This window comes from Heloderma suspectum, chromosome 6, assembly GCF_057233095.1.
Source record: "Heloderma suspectum isolate Gila_16-S chromosome 6, 16-S_ref, whole genome shotgun sequence".
NCBI classification, from domain to species: Eukaryota; Metazoa; Chordata; class Lepidosauria; order Squamata; family Helodermatidae; genus Heloderma; species Heloderma suspectum.
In genome coordinates this window covers 58,701,968-58,710,399 of record NC_139463.1, presented here as the reverse complement: position 1 = coordinate 58,710,399, position 8,432 = coordinate 58,701,968, and positions in this window count along the sequence as shown.

The window sequence follows — 8,432 nt, the reverse complement described above, 5'->3', positions numbered from 1 at the left end:
CCAGGACTTGCTGGTAGTGCTTGAATATCCTGCAGTGATGGGACTTATGACAGGAGGCGAGTGAAGATATAATACAGTATAAGGTGGGAGGAAGACATTTGTTGCTGCTATGATTACCCAACTGCAAGTCTGAAATGTTTGCTCATCTTCTTTTACCCAGAAATCAACATTCCCCACCCCTGTCTTACATGAAGTCTGTGGGGGGTGGAAGGGTGGGCAATTCTAGGTCCTTATGAAACTCTTAACATGAAGCTCAACCATTGTTTCGCTCTGCCTACCCTACTAGCACCAAGTAGCCTCTAGGGGCAGGTCACCTGTTCTCCCAGTTTGCAAGGAAAGGGAGATATGATGGCCAACTAGGGATGGGTGAGAATTTCTCCCCTAAACTTCGGGGGGCAAAGTGCCAACGCATTCGGCCCCCCGAAATCGGCGGTGAAATTCTCCACCCCCCCCGGATGGGACTTACCTTTCATGAATGTCCCTCCCGGTGGTGGGTCCCGGTGGCGGTTCGTCGGGTCTTCATCAGGGGCGGGGGCGGCAGCCGGTCTTTCGACCAGCTGCCGCCACCGCCATTACAAGGAAAGTAAAAAAAAAATAAACCCGTGATAGGCTACGTAACGATTAACATAGCCTATCACGGCTAGATCTCCAAAGTCAGCCGTGATAGGCTAGGTTAATCGTCACGTAGCCTATCATGGGTGACTTTGAAAAAAAAAAAGCGCGTATGCAAATGGCGGCCCCCATAGGGGGCCGCCATTTGCGTTCTTTATTTGGTCCCTGTAGCCTACGTAAAGATTTAGGTAGACTACGGCAAAAATAAGGGCAATGCTATTTGCGTTGCCCTTATTTTCGCCATAGTCTACGTTAATCGTTACGTAGCCTATCACGGCTTTTGTTTTGTTTTTACTTTCCTTGTAATGGCGGTGGCGGCAGCCAGTCGAAAGACCAGCTGCCTCCCCCGCCCCTGACGAAGACCCGACGAACCGCTGCCGGGTCTTCGTCTGCCCCCCCGCCCCCCCGGGATGGGACTTACCTTGTGCGAATGTCCCTGGCGCTGGTGGCTCTGGCGGCCGTTCGGCAGCGGTTCGGCGGCAGCAGCGGCCAGTCTTCCAACCGGCTGCCGGCGCCGCCATTTCCAAGTAAAAATAACAAAACCAAACAAATGTGATAGGCTATGTAAAGATTTACGTAACCTATCACAGCTAGATTTTTAAAAAACACCGTGATAGGCTACATAAATGTTTACGTAGCCTATCACGGCTGACTTTGGAAAAAAAAACAAAAACCGCGCGTACGCAAATGGTGGTGCCCATGGGTGCCGCCATTTGCATACGCGCTTTTTTTTTTTTTAAGTCACCCGTGATAGGCTACGTGACGATTAACGTAGCCTATCACGGCTGACTTTGCAAATCTAGCCGTGATAGGCTACGTTAATCGTTACGTAGCCTATCGCAGGGGCGTTTTTTTTTTTTACTTTTCTTGTAATGGCGGCGGCGGCAGCCAGTCGAAAGACTGGCTGCCGCCCCCACCCCTGACGAAGACCTGCCGAACCACCACCGGGAACCGCCGCCAGGAGCGACATTCGTGAAAGGTAAGTCCCATCCCAGGGGGGGCGGGGGGTGGGGGGCAGAGAATTTCTCCCCAAACCTTTGGAGGACCGAATGCGTTGGCACTCGGCCCCCCAAAGTTTCGGGGAGAAATTCTCCCCCATCCCTACTGGCCGCTGTCTGGGCTGTGGATGCAAATGTCATCCTGCATAGCTGACGCCATTGGCGTGCCTTCCTTTGGCCGTGATAAGCTACGTGATGATTTGCATAGCCTATCACAGCAAAGAGCAGGGATGCAAATGGCATCTGCTACTCCATTTGCGTGCCTCCCTTTAAGCCATGCCAGGCTATGTAAATCCTTACGTAGCCTATCATGGCAAAGCAGGGACTCAAATGGCGTCCCTTACGCAGGACACCATTTGCAGCCACAGCCCGGCCGCAGCCCGAAGTCAGGCTGCGGCGGGCAGCCCCAGCCGGCGGCTCTGCAAACTTGCTGCGGAGCTGAGCTCGCCAGGGAAGATTCCAGGGGAAGGAACCGATCCCCCCCCAAGCGGACCCCCCGCAGATGCAGGTAAGTGGGGTTTCATTCACCCCTAGTGTGTCTAAGCTTAAATACATGTTTGTTTCTCTTGTAGGCCAGATGGAAGGTTCTTTTGACATTTTATATATGATTGTTCAGTTGACATATTGCTGGCTTGGGACTAGGGATGTCAGAGAATTTCTCCACGAATCTCGGGAAGGCCAAATGCCAGTGCATTTGGCCCCCCGAAATTGGTGGAGAAATGGTCTGCCCCCCCACCCACCCCCCCCGGGATGGGACTTACCTTGTGCGAATGTCCCTGGCGCTGGCGGCTCTGGCGGCCGTTCGGCGGCGGTTCGGCAGCGGCGGCGGCCAGTCTTCCGACCGGCTGCCGGAGCCGCCATTTCCAAGTAAAAATAACAAAACCAAACAAATGTGATAGGCTACATAAAGATTAACGTAACCTATCATGGCTAGATTTTTAAAAAACACCATGATAGGCTACATAAATGTTTACGTAGCCTATCACGGCTGACTTTGGAAAAAACAAAACAAAACAGCGCGTACGCAAATGGCGGCGCCCATAGGTGCCGCCATTTGCATACACGCTTTTTTTTTTTTTTCAAAGTCAGCCGTGATAGGCTACGTAAACATTTATGTAGCCTATCACGGCTGACTGCAGGGACGCAAACGGCGGCGGCTATGGCCGCTGCCATTTGCGTCCCGGCAGGAGAGGAGGTTTCATGGCCGGAGGGACGAGGCGCCTTCCCCCCGGCCAGAATTTCTGGGGGAGGGACAGAGTGCCTCCCCCACACTGCGAAGCAAGCTGCGGGATCAGGTAAGGGACTTTCGTCCATCCCTACTTGGGACTGATCTTTTCCCTCCCGGTTAAAAGATTGTCAAGTTCATTAGCCATGTTTTCTTGTGCCTACTTCAGCTGCCTATTCAAGTTACTGGCCCCCAAGCAACTGCATATAGGCAATTTGGAGCTCCATTTTCCTTTTAACTCCCTTCGGCTGAGGAGAAAATAGACAATAAAGACCCATCAAGGGAGTTTGTTAAGCAAAGCATACATACATAGAGTACATTGGTGACAGACTCTGAGGGCATCTCTACACCAGCCTAACATCCTGCATTTAAAACGGGGCTATCTCCTTCTATCTGAAATGCAGGATCTGGCCCCCTTTACTTGTGCTTCCTTTACCTCCTCCCCTTTCCCCCTCCTTCTCCCTGTGTGTGTCTTCCACGATCTTTCATAGATCTCGCTCCTCTTCTTGCCGCTTTTCCTCTTTTCACTGAGGGAACTCAAGTGGGACGCAATGGGGTAATTTGATAGCTCATTATCTGCAACTCATTTAAAAATGGAACAAAGGGCATGTAGTGCTGGAGACACCCTGGAGGGTCACAGCATCATGTAAAGAGTTCACCAACTTCCGTGAAAGAGCCATCTCAACCGCAGGATAAAAGCCCCATGTGAAGGAGTCCTGTGATGGGCCCCCCTCAGCGCCAGTGGGAAGGGGAGACCGGAGGGGAGCCAGTCTCTTGCCTGAGGAGAAACCATTCTGAGAGACACTCTGAGGGGGAATTACAGAAGGCCCCTGAAGCACGCTCATTCACGTGCAGAAGAGGCCTCAGCGCTGAGACACCGAAGGCCTAGTGCTACTCTTCCGCCTCTCCTTAATGGATCTCCCTCCGAAGGAGCTATGGGAAAATACCGGGGGGGTTGCAAGATAAAGACAACCATGTCTGGACCCCCTGTAAAAATTAAGGGACTGAGGCAGAATGAGGGCACAAGGAAAGCCTCATCTGGAAGCCCCCCTTCTCTGTTTTGCTTGGATTTTTTAAAAAGGGTACTGGCCCCCCTCACGTTCTTCTGCCCCAAAGGGGAAGCTCTTAGATTTTAAAATGGAGAGATGGGGGAGGTCCTTGTGGCACAGTTAGCTCAGAATGACCGGTTACAAGTAGGGATGTACGAAAGTCACTTACCTGAACCCGAAAGTTGATTCGTGGTGGGGGGGAGTCACTCCGTCCCTCCCCCCCGAAATTCTGGCCAGGGGGAGGCACCCCGTCCCTCCCGCCGTGAATCCTGTCCTACCGGGACGTGAATGGCGGCAGCCATAGCCGCCGCCGTTTGCGTCCCTGCAGTCAGCCGTGATGGGCGCTGCCATGGAGAAATTCTCTGACATCCCTGGAGAAATGGGCGCCGTGATGGGTGCCGCCATGGAGAAATCCTCTGACATCTACGCTATTTGCATTCCCCTTATTTTTGCTGTAGTCTACGTAAATGTTTACGTAGACTAAGACATGCCAAAATAAGGAATGCAAATGGCGGCACCCATGGGTGCCGCCATTTGCATACGCGTGTTTTTGTTGTGTTTTTTTACTCAGCCGTGATAGGCTACGTAAAGATTTACGTAGCCTATCACAGTGTTTTTTAAAATTTAGTCATGATAGGCTACGTAAATCTTTACGTAGCCTATCACTTTTTTGGGGGGGTTACTTGAAATGGAGACAGTGGCAGCCGGTCGGAAGACTGGCCGCCGCAGCCGCCACCGAACTGCTGCCGAACCGCCCCCAGAGCCGCCGCCACCAGGAAGATTCGCCCAAGGTAAGTCCCATCCCGGGGGGGGCGGGGGGCAGGCCGTTTCGCCACCGATTTTGGGGGGCCGAATGCGCTGGCATTTGGCCTCCCTGAGATTCGTGGCGAAATTCTCTGACATCCCTAAGAGGAGCAGAAGACAACGAGCTGGCTCAGAAGCCGTCTTCTTCCCAGCCAGACCATCGAATTCCCACAATACTTTTTGACATGGACTGGCAGTGGTTCCTCGGGTTTCAGGATGGGGCTGTTTCCCAGCCCTGCCTGGAGATGCTGGGGACTGAGCTGTGTGGCCTCCTCTGCAAAGCACAGCCTCTCCGCTGAGCTGAAGCCCGTCTCAGTCAGCAGTTAATTGGGCAGTGCCTGGACATTGCTTCCATGCTTAATACATCAGTACAACAGTATCGAGTCCTGCTCTCTGTTCCCCTTTATTTTCGCCGTAATAATCTACGTAAATATTTACGTAGACTAAGATGGCCAAAAATAAGGAACGCAAATGGTGGCAGCCTTAGCCGCCACCTCGAATCAATTTCGTTAAAAGGTAAGTGACTTTCGTACATCCCTAGATGTGTCCTGCAGGATGCCTCCATCATCACTCAGCCTCCCTGGGAAATCCAGGAGTGGCGGAGTGCTTTCAAGGGTAGTCTAGCGACTGAAGACCAACTAGGATGCGTGGGAGGGCCTCCAGGACAGGACCATGGCTGATCATCTCCTGGCCTCCATTGTGTTTTACACTCACGTGAACAGTTTTCCATTCATTCATAGAAAGCTGTGCATGTTCTTAGTGGAAGGAGGACAACACTCCTGAAGCTATACTGCAACACCGGTGACTGCAGAGAACTTCGCAAGGGAGCACCAACACCCTGGCTCTTCCTGAAAAGCAGACGAGGCATCCCCACCCACCCCTTGGAGCAGCGTGGGGCTGGCTAGCTGCTGTTTCCAGGGCTGGTAGGCATTTTGATGGTTAGCTGGCTGCTGGATACTGTGATGGAACTGGGAGGGGGGATAGCTTTTCCTCCTGGCGGTGCTCTACTTTATGTGGGTTCCCCAGGAAAAGAATATCTTACAGGTAGGGATGGCGGAGAATTTCTCCACGAATCTTCGGGAGGCTGAATGCCAACGCATTCGGCCCCCCGAAATTGGTGGGGAAATTCTCCGCCGGCCCCCTGCCTCCCCCCCGGGATGGGACTTACCGTGGCCGAATGTCCCTCTCGGCAGCGGGTCCCGGCGGCGTTTCAGCGGCATTTCGTCAGGGGCGGGGGTGGTGGCCAGTCTCCCGACCGGCCGCCGCTGCCGCCATTGCAAAAAAAAAAAGTAAAGTAAAAACAAAACAAAACACCCGTGATAGGCTGCGTATTGATTTACGTAGCCTATCACTGCTAGATTTCCAAAGTCAGCTGTGATAGGCTATGTAAATCGTCACGTAGCCTATCACGGGTGACTTTGAAAAAAAAAACAAAAAAAGCGCGTACGCAAATGGCGGCGGCCCATGGGCGCCACCATTTGCGTTCCTTAGTTTGGCACGTCTAGTCTACGTAAACATTTACGTAGACTACGGCGAAAATAAGGGAACGCTATTTGTGTTGCCCTTATTTTCGCGGTAGTCTACGTAAATCTTTACGTAGACTAGACGTGTCAAAATAAGGAACGCAAATGGCGATCCCCATGGGAGCTGCCATTTGCGTATGCGCTTTTTTTTTTTTTTCAAAGTCACCCGTGATAGGCTACGTGACGATTTACATAGCCTATCATGGCTGACTTTGGAAATCTAGCCACGATAGGCTACGTAAATCGTTACGTAGCCTATCACGTGTGTGTGTGTTTTTGTTGTTGTTTTTTTTACTTTTTTTTCGCGGCCAGGTAGACAGGACGCTCCTACCCGGCCTGAATTTCGCCGGTGAGGGATGGGGCGCCTCCCCCCTGGCCTGAATTTCAGCCGGGTGAGGCGGGGCACCTCCCACCCCTCGCCTGAACTTCGGGGGAAGAACCGAAGCGCCTCCCCCCCACCACGAAGCAAGCTGCGGGACCAGGTAAGGAACTTTCGTCCATCCCTACTTACAGGCTGCCACCAGTCAGGAAAGACTTCCTCACACACCCTGGTTTGTCCATCTGCTTCTGAGGACCCTTTCTTCAGCCCAGACCTGGGAAAGAAGAAAAATGAAAGGTACTTTGGGCTTTCCTCCTCAAAGTACAGAAGCAGTGAACTTTCCAAAACCCAGCTAAAAAATTAAGAGACAAATGTAACCATGTGGGGAAGAGCTCAGTGAGAAATGCATTTTAAAACAACACAGCCAAATGTCCAAATATAAAAAGGTGTTTATTTAGTGGGGGGTAAAGAGAATTAAGGGAGAGAGAAACAACAGGGAAGGCAACAATCACACACATACTCAGAATTCCGAATAAAATAAGAAGTCTAACTTGTGAAGTCACTTTCCCTATTTGACTACAGCCTTGAGTCTTAGTGCATGTGCTGAGTTTATTGCAGAGAGGATGCTCTGAGACAGTGAGAGAACATCTGGCTCCCCATGAGATGGTATATAGGAAAGCTCTAGAAGCACTGAGGGGTCTTCTTTTTGGGGGATCTCCATTCAGTAAAAAGCCAGCCCCATAGAAGAGCTGATTGCTGGTGTGTCCGATAATGTGAGAGCCTCCATTTCTGATGTCAGTGGCCTCGCTAGGAAATAACGAAATGACCTCGTGCCTGGTAATTCCCTGGACCCAAATTTTAAATGACTGTAACTTCCATCTCAAAACCCCAAGGTGTTTGAAACCAGTCAGTCTATTCAAGAAAAGGGATTAAAGTGTTGTTCACATTTTGGAGGACAAAGAAGTGAAATAAGAACATAAGAAGAGCCATGCTGGATCAGACCAAGGGTCCATCTAGTCTAGAATTCTGTTCACAAAGTGGCCATCCAGCTGTCGACCAGGAACCCACAAACAGGACAGGAGTGCAACAGCACTCTCCCACCCATGTTCCCAGCCACTGGTGTACATATGCTCACTGCCTCTGGTTCCAGAGGTAGCACAAAGCCCTCAAGGCTGTTAGCCATTGATAGCCTTCCCTCCAGGAATTTCTCTAACCCCCTTTTAAAGCCATCCAACTTCGCGGCCATCACTACATCCTGTGGTTCTGAATTCCATAGCTTAATTATGTACTGTGTGAAGAAATACTTCCTTCTATCTATCCTGAATCTCCCACCAATCAGCTTCACGGGATGACCCCAGGGTCTAGTATTTTGAGAGAGGGAGAACAATATCTCACCATCTACATTCTCCACACCATGCATAATTTGGTAAGCCTCCATCATGTCTCGCCTTCCCCTTCTTTTTCCAAAGCTAAACAACCCCAGCTACTGGAAACTTCTCTCACAGGGGCGATGCTCCAGCCTCTTGATCATGTTAGCTGACCTTTTCTGCACTTTTTCCAGCTCTACCATATCTTTCTTTAGGTGTGGTGACCAGAACTGTACACAGTATTCCAAGTGTGGTTTAGCTAAGCCTAGATAAAACTATTCAGGTGGCCTGGCTGGGTGCCAACTGCCCAGATGCTCTAGAGGGCACTGTACATCTGTATCAGCCAAGGGCTTGTCACAGACACACCGTTCTCCACCTGCCCCTCATTGCTCCACCATCCACAAATCAGACGAAGTGGTTTCACCCGCTGGCAGGATAGGGTGTGCTCTCCAGATGGACAGCTCCTGGCACAAGGGAAAGTGCCAGGAGAGGGAAAGTGAACAGTCACCCTCCTCCAGAAGATTCCAGTGAGGGG